This window comes from Saimiri boliviensis, chromosome 3 (genome assembly GCF_048565385.1).
Source record: "Saimiri boliviensis isolate mSaiBol1 chromosome 3, mSaiBol1.pri, whole genome shotgun sequence".
NCBI lineage: Eukaryota > Metazoa > Chordata > Mammalia > Primates > Cebidae > Saimiri > Saimiri boliviensis.
This window is the reverse complement of record NC_133451.1, coordinates 141,231,409-141,251,241: the sequence shown is the minus strand read 5'-3', so window position 1 is coordinate 141,251,241 and position 19,833 is coordinate 141,231,409. Positions and strand designations below refer to the sequence as shown.

Sequence of the window (19,833 nt, the reverse complement as noted above, 5' to 3'; positions counted from 1 at the left end):
GTATGTATGGAACACACTTCTCCTCCATACTCAGTTTTATTTACCCAGCCAGGAAGAGAACGGGAGAAAGAGAAGAATCCTAACCTGTAATATCATCTTAGCAAAAAGAATAATCTCCATTTTAAATTATTGAGGGTGAGCCCCTGGCAGAAACTGCCAGCAAAGTTAGAGATACCTAGCGACCACTTAATTGTCAACCTCGCTGTTTACACACTTACACACAGTCACTTTCACCACAATATAAACGCAGACTTCAAAGGCACACCTGCTAAAGCTGCCATTGTCACTTGCTGTTTAATATTTAAACAAAGTATTTGGAATTTATGGCATATACTTGGTAGCTATTTAAATTTAAAAAGAAAAGGCTAACATTTATAGTACTTATGAAATTAACAGATAAATGTGCTTAGCTGCTAACATTTCGCGTTAGGCACACAGAAAAAGAGAATTAACAATTCACCAGGTATTGCATTGTAACTTTAGCTTTTTATTCTACATTGCTCAGTAATATTTTTGAAAGGTCAATACTGGAACCAACTACGCTCTCCGTGGCATAGCTTTCCTTTTATAAAATTAGCAAACTTTTCATTCAGTTATCAAATAGATGTCCCTAAAAACTGATAAAGTAGCAGTGTGATCTTTCAGTTCTTTTTGCCTTTCTGATGTCTGCTCACCATTCCTTCTTTTCTTTTCTCTTTCTTATCTTCATTCCAACCTTTAATATCCCTAAGGCTCTATTCCAGTACCTCTACTTCTCCAGTACCCCCCCAGACCCTCCTCCCTGTTAATATGGAGTTGCATTTTACATCGAGTTTGGTTCTAAAATCATTAGGTGAGGTAAAAAAATGCAGAAATACCCTGTGAAAAAAATTCCTTCATTCACCCTTAAAGTATAATATACATGGCCATTTTTACGCACCATGTTTGAGGCTTCTATACCATCCAACTCAGCCAGTTTTTCCTCCAGCATTGGAACAGATTGCTGTTTTCTCAGCTAAACACCTGATAAAGTAGTTGGCTTACATTTGGGGGCCATGTTGTACAAGAAAAAAAATGTATCTTTAAATACTTGAATCACAGTCAGCATGGTGAGATGCTCATACTATGAGAGCAATTCAGGAACAGAGACCAACTGAAGGAACATCAGATTCACATCTCCCTTCTCGCGCTCCTCTGGGGCATATGCTTTAGTGGAACGTGGGACAGAATCACCCACACTATTTACACTCTCCTCTTTCTCTCTTTTTCTTCCTGGCAGAGTAAGTATAATTGAGTATGGATGAGAACTTTATTCTATATGTATTGAGGAAATATACCATTTAAAACCATAACTTAGAAGGGCAGCTCATGTTAGAGGAAACTTTAGGGTCTCATTTGTCATTGTGTGCTGTAACAGGAATCTCCTTTGATAAAATGGAGTGGATGCTTCATAGGTTGAAATCATACAAAGATGAAGAATCTGTAAATATGGAGTATGGAGAGAACTGATTTGCTCTATATTGTGGTTTTGCAGCCTTGGATCCATTGACATTTTTGATTGGATAGTCCCTTATTGTGGCTGGCTGTCCTGTGCATTGTAGGATGTTAAGCAGCATACTCAGCTTCAAATCACGAGTTGCTTGTAGTAATCTCCCCAAAGTTATGGCAACCAAACCGGACATTGCTGAATCACCCCTTGTCAATGTGTGTCAAGGGCAGAGGGAGGTATCACCCATGATTGAAAAATACTGCTCATTATAATAGAGAGAAGAGTTTGAAAGCTTTCAAGAGAAATTCTAAATGGGAGATATGAAAAGGGGATACGCAGTGGGAGTTGGAGCAAGACTGGGCACTATGTTAAGTAAAGGGGCCTTTGAAAATCCTGTAGTCATGGGATGATTGGAGGCTTATATAATACATATGTTTAGGCTGGGTGCAGTGGCTCACTCTTGTAATCCTAGCAATTTGGAAGGCCAAGGTGGGCGGATCACTTAAGGTCGGGATTTCAAGACCAGCTTGGGCATCACGGCAAAACCCCATCTCTACTAAAAACATAAAAATTAGCTGGGCATGGTGGTGCTTGCCTGCAGACCCAGCTACTAGGGAGGCAAGAATCACATGAACTGGGAGGTGGAATTTGCCGTGAGCCAAGATGGCATGACTGCTCTCCAGACTGGGTGACAGAATAAGACTCTGTCTTTATATATATATATGTCTAAAATCTGATTTGAAACTATTTTCTGTTATATGAACCCCCTTTCTTTTCTCAAACCTCCAGTCAAGTCTATTGTAATTACCAACATCATATGTGAACAACTAACTTACGGCCATCAAGGAAGACAATGAGTCCCCCATCTGAGCTGACATGATGTGGTATAAGGACTCACATAGAAAGTTTAAGTTTACTTAATTCAGAAGAAATTGCATCTTGGAACCAACTACAGTCAACAAGGGTGACCCAAAAGCCTTGAATTTCCATGGTGCATGGATTATAGGTTTGAACGCATTTCTTTTTTGAGATGGTGTCTCACTCCGTTGCCAAGCTGGAGTGCAGTGGTGCAATCTCAGCTCACTGCAACCTCTGCCTCTTGGATTCAAGCAATTTCCCTGCCTCAGCCTTGCGAATAGCTGGGACTACAGGTACAGGTGCACACCATGACACCCATCTCCCGGCTAATTTCTGTATTTTTAGTAGAGATGGGGTTTCACCATGTTGGCCAGGATGGTCTTGAATTCCTGAGCTCAGGTGAACCACCTGCCTCAGCCTCCCAAAGTGCTGGGATTACAGGCATGAGTCACAGCGCCTGGCCAGATTTAAGCACTCTTATCTAGATCTTTGAAGTATGGGAGCTTCTCAGTGACACCATGAGTGGTTTCATGACTCCTTGACTTGTGGGTTCTATAGACCAGGGTCCCCAAGCCCCTGCAACTGATATCAGCCATGGCCTGTTAGGAAACAGGCCGCATAGCAGGAGGTAGGCAGCGGAGGAGCCCATATTACTGTCTGAGCTCCACCTCCTGCCAGATCACCTGTAGCATTAGATTCTCACAGGAGCACAAACCCTATTGTGAACTGTGTATGTAATGGATCCAGGTTGCATTCTTATGAGAATGATCCTAATGCCTGATAATCTGAGGTGGAATAGTTCCATCCCGAAACCATCCTCCTACCCCAAAAAAACCATCTTCAACGAAACCAGTCTCTGGTGCCAAATAGGTTAGGGACCACTGCCATAGACCACACAGAGCCACCACCAACTCCTGCAAGGGTTAATGTGGGAGGAAAAGAAGATGCTTTTCTCCTCTATCCATATCTGTCTTGGGATTAGGATTGGAATTTCTTCCAGAAATGGGAAGTGATCTCATTGTGAGGATGATCCTTACCTTATAACATGAATCTGCCCCAAGACGCTGCTAATTTTCCTGCTCCTCACCCTCAAAATCTTGCAGTCTCTTTGATGTCCTCAGCTTAGTTCCTCCTCTATCACCCTGTAAACAACGTCCCATAAAGTTTTGTATAAAAAATTAAGAACTGTCACTTTGTCATGCCGCCTGGCTACAGGTATGACAGGGTTCCACTTCTCTTGGCCCACTCCCCTTTTAGTCCCATATTTATCCTCTCAAATATGAACTGTTTTCTGAACACATTCTACTCTTGATCACTCCAATGCTATTGTCTCAAGCTGTCCCTCTGTATAGAGAGCCTTTCATTGCCATATCTTCAGCTCTTAATTTGATCTATTCTATTTGACTTTAAAATATTGGCCCAGTGATACTATAGTAAAGCATAGTAAAGCAAACTCCGAACTCACAGAATTTTATTTATGCCTCCTTAATGGCATTATCACTTTTCTCCATTGTAATAGCTATCTGTGTACATAGTGTACACAGATAGCTCCTAGACTCAGAGCTGTTTGAAAACAAGAACTATGTCTTAACATAATTGGTTCATAACAGCTGTTACGTACTTGATTTTAATATTTTCCTTTTTCCTCAAAAGAATTTAAGGTGGCTTAAAAGAAGACACAAAATGTTGGCTAATGACTTAGATTAGAAAAAAAGTGAGGGAAAAATAAGGAAGATATAATAGAAACTTAAGAATAGTAGGTTGTCAGCTAGGTATGCTGTGGCTCATGCCTGTGATTACAGCAGTTTGGGAGGTGGTGGTGGAAGGATTGCTTAATGTCAGGAGTTCAAGACCAGCCTCAGTAGCAGCAAAACCTCATCTCTTAAAAAAATTAAAAAAAAATAGGTGGGCCTGGTGGTGCATGCTTGTAGTCCTAACTACTAGGGAGGCTGAGGTGGGAGGATCACTTGATCCCAGGAGTTTGAGGCTGCAGTGGGCTATGATTATGCCATTGCATGCCAGCATGGGTGGCAGAGTAATACCTTATCTCTAAAAGAGAGAGAGAGAGAATAGTAGATTGTTAACAAAAAACACTTACTGAGGAATAAATAAATTTTCCTTATCTAAATCTTGTCAGTGGGTCCAATCTTAGAAACAAACTGTGATTGTTTCCTCATTCATAACTCTTCCTCCAATAGTGATGTCTGGATTTGACGAACAGAAAACACAGGGAATAAGTGACAGGAGGCACTTTTTCATTCTCTGTTTTCTCCCTTCTCCAGATCTGGTCATGCTTTATTGATTATGTGGTCCGTTAGGAACTGCTGTCTTTTTCCATGAACTTACCTTCCTGAACACTGTGATGCTTCTAGGAATGGGCACTTGGTTCAAGCAAGCCAAATAGAATCCTTCTCTTGAGTTTTTGGAGCTGAAGAAAGAGGCAAAAGCCTTTTCTCCATGGATAGTGAGCCATAAATTTGCTGAATCACTCCAGCCCCTGGGTAGAGAAAGCACATTTTCAGGAGAAGAATTTAAAGCCAATCTGTACAAAGAAGCAGAGATCAGAAACAGAAAATTCTGATAGTGTTTGGACCCTTGGTTCTTTTTTCTGAGACTGCTCCCAAAGCTTTCTTGCTTTCCAAAGCCTATTTGTTAGAGCTTCTTCTGGTTCTTACTGGATGCAATCCAAGCTCTTGAGTCTGACAGTCTGGCATTTCCAGCACCAGTCAGCCTTATCTTGCTTCTAGCTTCCCAGTCCAGAGTTGCCTTCTCCCAGATGCCATGCTCATTTTTGGTTGTGCGGTTTTCTTGAATGACCTTTTGCCTCCTCTCTCTATAATACTAATTCTTGCCTCTCTTCAGGGTCTAGTTCAACATTTATCTGCTCTACTGAACCCTTCTTGACTGATCTTTTCCTTCTTTGAACTACCATACCCCTTGTATTCACAGCTTTTCTATATTGTCTGAAACAGATTTATCTTTCTGCCTTGGTTTGTTTTCCTGTGTATTTTGTGTGTAAGTTTGTGTGTGTGTGTGTATGTCTGTGCGTGTGTGTGTGTGTGTGTGTGTGTGTATGTTTATTTACTTACAAAGTTGTTAGTTCCTTGATTTGTTTGGACATGACCCTTTAGGGTGAGGAGTAGAGGAGAATTGAACTGATCTACATAAAAAAGAGAGCAGAGGTCAGCAAAGCCTAAGTCCTCTCCTCTCGCTCTCCTCTGGAGAGTGGGACAGCATGAGCTTCACCAATCACTCTACTTCCTCCACCAACTACCAGGCCCTGGGCTCTGTCCAGGTGCCCTGCTAAAACATCTGGCTGGTCAGCAGCGTGGTCACCGTCTATGCAGGTGCTGGGGGCTCTGGTTTCCGCATCTCTGTGTCTTGCTCCACCAGCTTCTGGGGTGGCATGGAGTCCAGGGGCCTGGCCGCAGGGATGACCAGGACTCTGGCAGGAATGGGAGGCATCCAGAACAAGAAGGAGACCATACAAAACCTGAGTGACCGCCTGGCCTCCTACCTGGCCAGAGTGAGGAGCCTGGAGGCCAAGAACTAGAAGCTGGAGAGCAAAATATGGGAGCACCTGGAGAAGAAGGGACCTCGGGTCAGAGACTGGAGCCATTACTTCAAGACCATTGAGGACCTGAGGGCTCAGATCTTCACAAATACTGTGGACAATGCCCACATTGTTCTGCAGATAGACAACACTCAACTTTGCTGCTGATGACTTTAGAGTCAAGTATGAGACACAGCTGGTCATGTGTCAGTCTGGGAAGGGTGACATCCATGGGCTCCGCAAGGTCATTGATGACACCAATGTCATTTGGCTGCAGCTGGAGACAAGGATCGAGGCTCTTAAGGAGGAGCTGCTCTTCATGAAGAAGAACCATGAAGAGGAAGTAAAAGGCCTGCAAGCTTAGATTGCCAGCTCTGGGTTGACCGTGGAGGTAGATGCCCTCAAATCTCAGGACCTTGCCAAGATCATGGCAGATATCTGGACCCAATATGACAAGCTTCCTTCGAAGAACCAAGAGAAGCTGGACAAGTACTGGTCTCAGCAGACTGAGGAGAGCACCACAGTGGTCACCATGCAGTCTGCCGAGGTTGGAGCTGCTGAGATGACACTCACAGAGCTGAAACATACGGTCCAGTCCTTGGAGATCAACCTGGACTCCATGAGAAATCTAAAGGCCAGCTTGGAGCACAGCCTGAGGGAGGTGGAGGCCTGCTACACCCTGCAGATGGAGCAGCTCAACAGGATCCTGCTGCACCTGGAATCAGAGCTCCCACAGACCCGGGCAGAGGGACAGCACCAGGTACAGGAGTAGGAGGCCTTGCCAAACATCAAGGTCAAGCTGGAGGATGAGATCGCCACCTACCGTCGCCTGCTGGAAGATGGCGAGGACTTCAATCTTGGTGATGTCCTGGACAAGCAGCAACTCCATGCAAATCATCCAAAAGACCACCATCCGCTGGACAGTGGATGGCAAAGTGGTGTCTGAGACCAACGAAACCAAAGTTCTGAGACATTAAGCCAGCAGAAGCAGGGGACCCTTTGGGGAGCAGGAGGCCAATAAAAAGTTCAGAGGTCAAAAAAAAAAAAAAAAAAAAAAAAAAAAAAAAAGGAGAGAGCAGAATATGAGACTCTTGCAAGCAATCCAGAAAGGGAGAAATGAAGACCAGAGATGGAAGTTTGGGAGAAAGGAGGAGAGTGGAGCAGCGAGCACTGGGAGGTTGTGTATAGCCTGATGTGATTATTCTCCATGTTCCCAATTCCTCAGGAAATTAAAGCAAACTCATAAAATGCTTGGAGAACACGCATATTTTATGGAAACTGATGAAGGGATAGAGTTTTTGCTTCTCAAGGGGGAGAACTGAGGAAACACACATGAATGCAGGTGCTATAGGCAGAATGGCCATGAAAGATACCAGCCCTTGAAGATCTGCAGAAAACATGAGGAGTTTTAAGACCTAACCATGTCTGGATTTGGGGTTTCAAGTCAAAGGGCAGGATGTCTCAATCATAAGTGTTTATTCATTTGGTAGTAGGCAAATTACTCCTGCCTTCCCATGTTGATGATAAATCCCACGAGTAGAGTCTATGCTGTCTCTCCTATCTCAAATTCTCTCACACTGGATCAAGCTCAAAGTAACTATATCCCTTGCTTCTTCACTTTCTGTTGCCTTCTCTATGTCATTGTTGGGCTGATAACTGATACAATTTTGCTTTTATCAGGTCAGTTTCCAGATCTATAGAAGAAGAAGGAAAAAGAGGAGAGGGGAAGAGGAGGGCCCTGTTATTGCCCTCCACATGTTAAACTCCTGATGGTGGCCAGATTCCTTCGTTATCTGGCTTCATTCCATTTATCTAACCTCATCTGCTTTTGCCCACATGGTTCTCCTTTCCAGGAATATTGAGTTCCTCTCTGACTGCTCACATAGCATGAAGAGTTTTATCTCAGTGTCTAGCAAGAGACGGAGTTCCTCCAAGAAACCTATTTGACTCCTAATCACCAGTTACCTTTCTTTCACACTTTTAATTGCATTTATATTTAGTACTGTGTCCCATGACATTCATTATTGTTCTCTTGGTGATTTTCTGATGGCCAGTCTTCTCATAATCAGCTTGAGAACTAAAATAGTGATTTGCAGTTTTCATGGAGTAGGTACTTAGTAACTACTCAGTGTTTTGTAAGTCCCTTCCCTAAATGAGTTCACCAAGGTCAGGGGCTTTGTTTTGTTTCCTACTCTGCCCAAAGCTAGAACCTGCCTAGGAAATAGTGGGTACTCAATGAATATTTACTGAATGAATCATTGAATTTCTTGAATTAATTAATGAATGAATACTGAATTAATGAATGCCAACCTTTATGAAATACGGTGGTGCAGAACAATATGTTTTCTTTGCCTTTCCCACATTATTATTTCAGACTTTTTCATCTCTCCCTTGACTCTATTATAACTCCTTTGTGGAATTTCTCAGCCTTTTAGATAATTTCAAATGGCATTATCTAGCTCCTCCAGTGTAGCATCAGTCACTCCTAAAGCACTGCACTTATTTCAAATCACATTTATGCCAAGTTTAATCCATTTATACTGAAAGAGAAAACAGGGTAGCCATGTAGATGTGTGGGCTGCTCCTTCATGTCTACTTTCCCTTGAGTGTATCTCAACACAGAAAACATGGGAATTGGGCATGTCTATAGCAAAATGGAATCTCTCTAGAGAGGTACTATTTTCATAAGCGGAAATGTTCAATATCATAAAGATATCAATAATCCTCAAATTTATATATAAAAATCTGTTCCAAGTCCAATCAAAATCCCAACAGAGAATTTTATTTAGTGAAAGTTAATAATTGATTCCAGAACTCACTCAAAACAAAAGGTGGTGAAAAGCCAAGGCAGTTTTAAAGAAGAATGAAGGAAAGGCGATTTAGTTATTAATATATGAGGATTTATGGTGAAGCCATATTAATTAATTCAAAGTGACGTTAGTGTAGGAATAGACAAACACACTAAACAGAACAGAAGGCCCAACATACATTTTTATATCTACAGAAGTGACACTACAAATTAGTATGGGGCTGGTGGGCACAGTGGCTGTTGCCTGTAATCCTAGCACTTTGGGAGGCAGAGGTGGGAGAATTGGTTAAGCCTGGTCATTGAGACCATCCTGGGAAACACAGTAAGACTTTGTCTCTAGGAAAAATAAAACAGTTAGCTGAATATGGTGGCATGCACCTACAGTCCCAACTATTTGGGTGGCTGAGGTGGGAGGATCACTTGAACCAAGGAGTTTGAGACTTCAGTGAGTACGATCATACCACTGCACTCCAGCCAGGGCAACAGAGTGAGACCCCATTTTTAAACAAACAAAAAAATGAACGTGGAATATCAGGTTGGAAAAAATTGTGCTATAACAATTGGCTAACTGTATAAAACAAAAATGTATTTACTACATTACATACAAAAATAAAAACTGAATTTCAGGTGGATTAATAACGCAAATGTAAAAAGCAGAAACTATAAATACATTCAAGAAAAATGCAGAGTATTTTCAAGGCTTCAGATAGGGAAACATTTTCTAAACAACACAGAAAATGCATAAACCATAAAGAAAAAAGATGAATAAATTTGACTACATTAAAATTTAAAGCTTATTTATAAAAAGATATCATAAAAAAGTTAAAAGGCAAGTCACAGACTAAGAGAAGGTATTTCAAACCGTATATCTGACAAAGAATGATATCAGGAATATATATTTTTTAAACTTAATAAGAAAAACACAAGAATTAAATAGAGAAAAATGGGCAAGGATATGAATAGGCAATTCACAGAAACAGAAAAACGAATTATCATTTATGTTATTCTCTACTAGTATCCCGAAAACTACAATATCTAATAAAATCGAGAATGCAGATCCTCTATTTTATTGCCATTCTTTTTTAAGGAATATATGTGTATTAGAAAAACTCTTGTATATGTGAACGAGTAGTTACATCTCCAGAAGACTGTGATGGTAAAAAATCGGGAAAACCCCAAATTCTCACTAGCAAAGGAATAGATAAATAACTTGTGGTATTTAAAAAAAAAATCAGTTAAAAGTAAACTAATTAGGGCTATGTGAGTCAATATGAATATACCTTAAAAAACACAATTTGAAGAAAGCAAATTGAGTGTATACAGCATTATACCATTTACATAAAGTTTGAAAACACACAAAACAATATTTTCTATCATTGAAGGACATATGTTGTATAGTATAACAGACTGGATTCCCAAAAAAGTAAGTTCTAAGATAGAGATTATCAAGCAAGAAGTTCTTTAGTGAGTGATTTTGGGAACAACATCTTGTGGAAAGGAGGTGAAGGAGGACTGTACAGAAGGGAGCTTGGGCTGTCATGTAGACCTAACAGAGACCCCATGCAACCCCTCTAGAGGCCACTGAAACTGGGATTACCCTTCTGAATTGTCTTGAGGTGGTGGCCCTTGCCTTTACAGCCCTGCAAGGATGGGTCATTGGATGACAGAAAAATGCGTGAACCAGGGGAAGGCAGCCCTCCTCTGTCTCTGTGTAGTCATTAGGAACATTCAACACCAATATTCTGTTACTCTCCTAGAAATATGGTAGCATTATACTTTCCCATGTCCTTTAAGTTAGAGTTGGCCAATGGAATGGGAGGAGAAGTTGCATGGGTTACCTCTAGGTAGAAGCGCTTAATAGTTCGAAAGTAATTCTCCAAATTTCCTTCCCACTACCTTGGTGATCTGTGGCATTCTAGGTGGTAGAAGCTCTTCCAGCTGCATTTCTCAATGAAGATAATGTGGATCAGTGCATTCAGCCACCCTGTAATCAACATGAGGCATGAGCAAAAAGTAAACATTTTCTTTTGTACATCACTGATATGCTGCGGTTATTTGTCACTGCAGCATAACCTCCATGTGTAGACTGATACCACCTTTTGATTCCAAGTGTCACTTTTATCGTCTTTGATTTCTCTTCTTATTTCTTGCCATATGTATTTACTTAACATTCTTTTTTGTCTTGTTCAAGATCAGGATTTCTGTAGAAAATGTGTTCTGTAGAAAACTAGTCATGTGAGCTGCTCGCCAAAATCATGGTTTTTATGGTCAACTAAGTAAGAAACTGCATGCTTTATCACTCTCTCAGGGATTTATAATTGCTCATTAGCATATTAAATTTCCTAAGCAGTCTTTCCATTAGAAAACCTGTATTAACTAATTTTAATCTTCCATTTCACAAATTCATTTGACTATGGAACCCTAAAAATAACATCTATTAACATCTGACAGAGAAACACATTTTTGGAAAGTATGCCCTAAGCATTCTTCCACTTTTCATTGCAAACTAAACACATCCAGTGGGTCTACTTGGAAGGGAAGAGAATGGAACTGGGGCTTATTTACAATGGCTCCAAGAATGAACAGCCTTTCTACAGGCATAAAATTTCAATAGAATTCACTTGTAAAGAAACTGTTCAATTGGCTTCAAAATCAATCAGCACACATGTAGAATATAGAGAATGTGAAACATAAATACGTATGTATTGGTTAAGGGGTCCTTAATTACCTAAGGCTGGCAATATGTTTGCAATGATAACATGCAGACAAATAAAAAGCAAAACAGTAAACGTTAAAAAATAACCACTGCTAAATGAGTGGGTATAGACAGAAACTTGAGGTTGTCTAAGATCACACAGGGAGTAAAAGCCAGAGTTAGTAGTAACTACATTCCATATATTGGACCTCAGAATCAAGGATTCACTGAGTCACACATCTTTCTTTGATATTATTCTGAATCTCTTGAAGTGTGATGTATAACAACGTAAATCTTAAGCACAAACAATTAGGGTAATTAGCATCTCTGTATATTTCCATGATGGCATCAGACAACAAAAGGAAACTTGCCAGTTTCCCAATCAGGCAAAATCCAAAAGACACTTTCCTGCCTGCCTGCCTGCCTGCCTTATTATTGCAGCAAATTATAGCACCACTTGCTGGCTGAGAAAATAGCCACTCAGAATGAGGAGGCAGGGCAGACGGCAGCCTGTGCCTTTAGAAAATGTTTGTTTATTTGTTTGTTTTTTAAAGAATTTAATATTTAACTCATCTAATATCTAAAGAATTTAGATAAGAGCTAAAGAATTACTTTTTTTCTAATGAAAACTCTACATTTTAATAAATTGGAGTGGTTGACAACCTGGAATGGATGGAGCAGAATGTTGCATAATCTCTAATCTCTCCCTGCTTCTTTTTATATGTTTTGAATGAAAAAAGAACTATTTTAGTTGACAGGAAGAAAAGACTTCAAGGGAACACAAAACTACCAAGGTTTTGTCTTTGCTTGCATGCATAAAAGCTTGAGATTGGAATAAAATTCTTAGTGTAATGTATTAGAGACTCAGAATCCAGATATTTTGGGAGTAGATGGCTCAGCAAAAACATAGATTACTTTTAGACCCCATCTATTATTTATTATTTCAGTTTATAAAAAATGCACCCAATGCATCTTTGGGATGAAGAGTTCAAAGTCATTGTGATTGTGTAGTTGGCTTATCTCTCGCATATAGAAATCTGCATATTTTATGTTGACTTGAAATTGTGTTCTTTGAGACATTATCATGCAGTAAAGACGAAAAAATGTTACAGAATAAAATTCACAGTGTCATCATAGATATATTACTTTCTTTTAAGTTACATATCACATAACGATTTCCTGTCAATAGAGGATTTAGTTAAATTATGAGGAATGGCTGCTGAGGTTTGTAGTGGGACATTATTTTTTATCTCTGTACTTAATCATTCCTATTGTCTTGAAATCAGAATAAAAAACCCTCCACAGAGTTCAAAGTGTGAAACCCATATTTATAAAATGAAGTAATTAGGGTTTAAAAAAAAAATTATCTGTGTTTACATTAAATTATCATTTCTAACACTTCCTCTTCTTCCTCCCTTCAGTGCTTCCAACTTCCCTCCCTGACCCCACTTCTAAAACATTTTGGTTTCCAAATAGACTCAATTGCCAATTTGATAAAAGAGAAAATAGTTATACTGAGCTCAAAAGATTCCTACATTGTTTTAGTTGGAGACTGATAATGATTCTTTAAAAGTTCTAATTTTGATTCTGAGAGTCTCCTTCCTAAAATAATTCATAATGCTGAGAAACAGCATTTCTTATATTAAAATTTAATTTCAAGTGCTACATTTAATTGAAAAAATATTACTTTGAAATCAGTCTGTTTTCACTTAAAATATACTGTATATAAGCAGATAAAGAAAATTAAGCTGTCTTTAAACAGCTCTATTATAGATACCTACATACATAAATATTCAAATCTTGAGTCAAGTTTTGTTTTCTACTTGGTTTTTCGTTGTTTCTTGTGTAATTATACATATCTGGTGGGTTGCACCTGTTTTTAAGTAACGTAGATGCAATCAAAATCTAGCTATGTACTAAATACATTGTATTGCTCTTTTTATTATTAAAGGTGAAAAACTTTAATACAGTCATAAATTCATAAATGAGCATCACTTGGCAAACTTCTTATATCAAATTAGGCAACATTTAATTATTAAGCTAACTAGACAAATGAGATGCCAATTAAAGCCCCAGCAAACAGCCACTCTCCATTCCTGGTTTATAATTTAATGTCCACCAAAAAAGTCAAATAAAGGTCACCATATCTCCTCACATCTGCACATTTAGGAAAGGAATCTGCCTGTTGAATCAGCATCACTAGATCTAAACCTGTGAAGGAAACAACCAGCAGAATGAAGAGACAACCTATAGAATGAAAGAAAATATTTCAAACTATGCAGCTGATAAGGAGTTAATATCCAAAATATATAAGGTACTCAAACAACTTAACACAACAAAATGAATAACCTAATTTAAACATGGGCAAAGAACTTCAGTGATATTTCTCAAAGGAAGACATACAAACAGCCAACAGGTATATGAAACAATGGTCAACATGACTAATTACCAGGGAAATACAAATTAGATCTACAATGAGCTATCACTTCATGTATGTTAGAATGGCTGTTATCAAAAAGTCAGAAGATAACAAGTATTAGGGAGGATGTGGAGAAAAGAGAGCTTTTGCATACCGTTAGTGAGAATGTAAGTTAGTACAGTTATGTAAAACAGTAAGGAAATTCCTCAAAAAATTAAAAAATAGAGCTATATGATCCAGCAATCCCACCACTGAGAATATACACAAAGAAAATGAATCAGTATGTTGAAGAGATATCTGCACTTCCATATGAATTACAGCATTATTCCCAATAACAAAATACAGAATCAACCTAAGTGCTCATAAAGGATGAATGGATTTTAAAAAATGTTTTATATATATATATATATATATATATATGCACATATATATGTATGTGTATATTCACATATATCACACACAATGAAATGTTTTAAAACATTAAAAAATATTTTATATATAATACACATATGCATACACAATGGAATATTATTCAAACTTAAATTTAAAAAAGAAAATCCTGTCATTTGTATTAACATGGATGAAGCTGGAGGACATTAAGTGAAATAAGCCAAGCACTGTAAGACAAATACCTCATGATCTCACTTTTACGTGGAATCTATAAAATATGATTTCTAGAAATAGAAAGTACAATGGTGTCTGGGAGGGGATGGAGAATTGGGGAGATGTTGGTCAAAGGATACACAGTTTCAGTTAGACAGGAGAAATAAACTTAGGAGCTCTATTATACAACATGGTGACTATAGTTGATAACACTGTATGGTGTACTTGCAAAGTGCTAAGAGAGTAGATTTTAAACATTCTCACCGCACAAAAAATAAGTATGTGAGGCAATGCATATGTTAATTAGCTGAATTTAGCTATTTCACAATTATGCATGATTCAAAACATCATGTTGTGCAGCATAAATATATACAATTTTTATTTATCAATTTAAAAAATCAACAAGAACAAGGCCAGGTGCAGCGGCTCATGCCTGTAATCCCAGCACTTTGGGAGGCTGAGTGGGCAGATCACCTGAGGTCAGGAGTTCAAGACCAGCCTAACTAACATGGTAAATGAAACCCCATCTCTACTAAAAATACAAAAATTACCCTGGCAGTGGGGCATGCATGTAATCCCAGCTACTCAAGAGGCTGATACAGGAGAATTTCTTGAACCTGGGAGGTGGAGGTTGTAGTGAGCTTGAGATCATGCCACAGCACTCCAGCCTGGGTGACAGAGTGAGACTCTATCTCAGAAAACAAAACAAACAAACAAACAAAAAAACAACAACAACAACAAAAAGTAGAGACACAAAGTCTCCTCATCCCAAACCATTCACATTATTATAACTTTAGGCCACTATATGTTATAACTTTACACCAAATTCAGCATGAGCCATAGAGCAGACAAATGATAGAATTAGGAGCTGGAAGGATCTGCAGGGCTAACTGAATGTGGGGCCAACAAAAGCAACAGTATATAAAGAACCCCATCCTCTTCCTAGCTGTGCCACGTGTACCTGCTTTAGCCTAAAATTTTTATCAGTAAAGTGAGAGTTTGGGTATAAATGACTTCTTTGTGTTAGAGGGCAATTAAACAAATTAATTCCTCTCTGCATTCTAGCGGACGGTGAAAAAGAGCTGAATTACATAGGACAATAAAGTTTTTGAGAGGCCAAGTGGGGAAACAGAGGAAGGAGGATGTCACTAGACAAGAGAAGTGTAATGGAGGGAATGTGGGGAATTTTCTTTTGCATGCTGTGTGAATGTGCCCATAAGCCTTGCCCATTGTTTTGGAGTTAGAATACTGGGGCCGGTTGGGAAGGTACTGGGGACGTATTGCAAAGTACAACTAAGTGCATCTAAGGGATCTAACATGTGTGCCAAGAGTGAGAAGAGAAGCTGTCCAAAAAGGGCCCGTCGTCTTTGGGTTCCATGGGATCTTTACATGTCTTACAATCTCTGGCTGAGAAAGCTATCCCTGCTTCACAGCATTCATCTTAAACAATAACTTGCTTTTTCTAAATTCTCTAACTCAGAATTTTTGATGAACCATTTGGAACCTGATTGATGTATATCTCTGTGTTACATATAAAGAAAGGATTTGTCCAAAAAAATTTACACAAACAAGACCATGAAAACGACACTAAAAACAAACAAACAACAACAACAACAACAACAACAAAAACCCTGCTTGAAAGAGCAGTTTTCAAACACCTTAAGTACTTTAAAACATGATTTTATCCATTTTACTTTATAAAATACGTTAAAATTATGACCAATCATCTACACTGATGTGTCTATATGTTTTTTCTAATTGTATAGAAAGATATTTGGAAGACATTTCCTTTTTAATGTGTAAATTATAACAAGATTTAGGGAAGTTGGCTAGTAATATGGCAGGCAGGCTGATTAGATGAATTAGTAAATTAACCCAAGCTGTTACTGTGCATATGTAAGTCCTCTGAGATGGGAATTTTTAATGGATTCCTCAAGGGTGTTGGTTAAACTAGCAAGATGGCTCCTCGACTGTTCATATAAATAATGAAAAAAAAAAAAACTAACATAAAAAACGTAGCCAGTTAACCTCCATACTGGTGGTAATGAACTTCATACAGATGCCGCAATCACTGAACTTCAAAATTCCAGTTGAAATGCAAGCCCAGATAATTTCGTTTTCTCTCTTCCTGCTTTCCTCCCAACTCCTTCTATCTCCAGTCTCATCCATCAGCAAAGGCAGACCCCTCTTGTCACCTCCCTGTGCCCACACTCTAGTCCCCTCCTGCTCAGTTGTCCTCTTTGCCTCTATCTTATACTAGTGATTTGTGCATCATTCTAATGCTCTTCTTCTATTTCCCCCATAAAGTGCTAAATACATCGAAGTTTCATGTAGTATAAAGGGAATAGGATTTCACCTGCCTGAGCTGGGTTCAAATGCTAACCACTCAGTTTTATGTGTACAACTTACAGAAAGTGACTTAACCAGAGTCCGTGTTTCCTCATTTGTAATCTGAAGACAGTAATACCCATTTTGCATGGTTGGTGTGGGAATTTAAGATGATATGGATAAAGCTCCCAGGATTGAGCACTTCATTAGTAGTGAAAATGATTTTCCTTGCCTGTGTCCTTTTATTGAAATCCAGCTTTACTCCAAGTGACACGGCTTCCACCAAAACACCCTGGCTGCTGCTCTTATATTTTGGCTTCTTTTTTGAATTTTAAAAATTAAAAAAAGAAAACTTTTATTTTAGGTTCAGGGGTACATGTGCAGGTTTGTTAGAGGGTAAATTGCCGTGTTGTATGGGTTTGGTATACAGGTTATTTTGTCATTCAAGTGATAAGCATAGTACCCGATAGGTTGATTTTCAATCCTCACGCTCCCCACTCCCTCCACTCTCAGGTGAGCTCTGGTGTTTGTAGTTCCTTCTTTGTGTCCATGTGTACTCAAGGTTTAGCCCCCACTTATAAATGAGATCATGTGGTATTTGGTTTTCTGTTCCTGTTTTAGTTTACTTAGGACAATGGCCTCAAGCTCCATCCATATTGCTGCAAAGGGCATTATCTTGCTATTTTTTATGACTGTGTAGTATTCCATGGTGTATATATACCATATTTTCTTTATCCAGTCTACTGGCAAAAAACAACCTCATTAAAAAGTGGGCAAAAGGGCTGGGTGTGATGGCTCACACCTGTAATCCCAGCACATTGGGAGGCTGAGGCAAACAGATCATGAGGTAAGGAGTTTGAGACCAGCCTGACCAACATGGTGATACAAAAATTAACTGGGGTTGGTGGCCCACACCTATAATCCCAGCTACTCAGGAGGTTGAGGCAGGACAATCACTTGAACCTGGGAGGCAGAGGTTGCAGTGAGCTGAGGTCGTGGCACTGCACTACAGCCTGGACAACAGCGCTGGACTCTGTCTCAAAAAAAAAAAAAAAAAAGTGGGCAAAAGACAAACACTTTTCAAAGGAAGATACACAAATAACCAACAAGCATATGAAAAAATGCTTAATATCACTAATCATTATAGAAATGCAAATCAAAACCAAATGAGGTCTGGGCACAGTGGCTCATGCCTGTAATCCCAGCACTTTGGGAGGCCAAGGCTGGCGGATCACCTGAAGTCAGGTGTTCAAGACCAGCCTGAAAAACATGACCAAACCCCATCTCTACTGAAAACACAAAAATTACCCAGGCATGGTGGCATGTGCCTGTAATCCCAGCTACTTGGGAGGCTGAGTCAGGAGAATTGCTTGAACCCTGGAGGTGGGGGTTGCAGTGAGCAGAGATCACACCATTGCACTCCAGCCTGGGAGACAAAGTGGGACTCTGTCTCAAAAAACAAAAACCCCAGAAAAACAAACCGCCAAATGAGATACCATCTTACTCTAGTCAGAATGGCCATATTTTGGCTTCTTGAAGAGGACTCAGTATTACCCTGGTTCCCCAAAATTGCTTTCTGACAATTTTATGTAGTTTTCACTTAACAATGATGTGTCCTATAATGGACACTTGCATCTTTTACTTTCAGACAAAAACACTTATGCAATTATTCTTTTATTTAATCCTTACCAGAATTCCAGGTGGCAGGGAGGGTCCATGTTATTATCTCCATGTTATATTCAAGTTCTCGTTGTTGTCTCCTCTGGGTTATTTCTTCTTAACCCTTAAGGACTTTGGAACTTGGCTCAGTTTTTCTCTATTCCAATATCTACTGTCAATTCTAGTGACATCATGATATTTACTGAATGGCCTGCCCTTACATGGACATTTATCTCCATTTCATTTTGCTAATTCCATTTGCAGAAGTATATTTCAGACTTTTGGATCACTTTTAACTGCCCCTCTAAAAATTTGAAGTTTGAAATGACTCTTTTTGCTGGTAACTTTGTATTTTTTCTCTACTCGAACTTTTCTATTTCCACAAAACATGTTCTGCCTCAGGACACATTCCTGCTTCTTGAATCCTTCCTAGTCGTTCAGTCTATGAACGCCCCCTTCACTTCATTTCTTCCATAACCAGCCTGAATTTCCAGCGTGTGCTTGCTCATTCATCTATTCACTTGTTCATTCATTTACTCCACATTTGTTGAGTGTATTTTGTGTGTCAGACACTGTGGTAGGAACTGTGCTAGGCTCTGACCTCATCCTAGAATCAACTCAGGACGGACTGGTCAATCAGTGCTTTCTTCATACTCTCTTTGACACTTTTGGATTCCTCATCCTCTTTTCTTTCCTTTGTTTCTAGCAGGCAAACTATCTGATTTATGTTTTTCTTTCCCTGTTCTTAGACCCTCTGCCTCTAATTATCTCTAGAGAACATCCTGTCTCCTTCTGACTCCCTGCCTGAGCTGAGCCTTTAGTGCAAATTTAATTACTCATATATCCCAAACAGTCCGCTTTCTCTGCAGCCCCATTATTCCAAAGCTTTACTCTCTCTTCAAACCTGTGGGCACCCTCCACATTCCAGCTCTCTAAGTGGATGACCCAGACTGGCTTTATTAAGAAAACAAAGACCATCAGTCATGAACTCCCTTAGTATCCCTCACCATTATCTATATTATTCTCCATATTATTCTCCTGTTTTTTTCCCCTCTTCCACCAAAAGACAAGATCAATGCTGTGGTCTGAATGTGTCCTCCAGAATGCGTATGTTGAAAGTTAATCGCAATGTGATATATAGTGTTAAGAATTGGGGCCTTGCCAGCACCTTCATCTTGGACTTTCCAGCTTCTAGACCTGCAAGAGATAAATTTATATTATCTATAAATTATCCAGTCTCAGGTGTTTTGTTTTAGTTGCAGAAAGTGGCCAAGACAATAAAGCAAGATAAGACATTGTTTCTGCAGGTAGCATCTTCATAGGTTCTTTGGTCCCATCTCCTGACTCCCAACTTAATTTCTTATATGGTGTGTTCTTTCAATCTTCCATGTCACTTTCTTTAGTAGATTCTTACCCTTAGCCTACAAGTATCTAAAAAGAG

General features: G+C 39.2%; 1 long non-coding RNA gene and 1 pseudogene across 2 annotated transcripts in view; both read left to right on the top strand.

Moving 5' to 3' along the window:
* LOC141584063 (uncharacterized) overlaps window positions 1–19,833 on the top strand; it is a 162,756-nt gene that overhangs the window by 14,605 nt on the left and 128,318 nt on the right. The window lies entirely within an intron of this gene.
* On the top strand, window positions 3,029–18,403 carry LOC141584062 (keratin, type I cytoskeletal 18 pseudogene; annotated as a pseudogene). Its single transcript, XR_012516987.1, has one exon. The product of XR_012516987.1 is annotated as a keratin, type I cytoskeletal 18 pseudogene (transcript).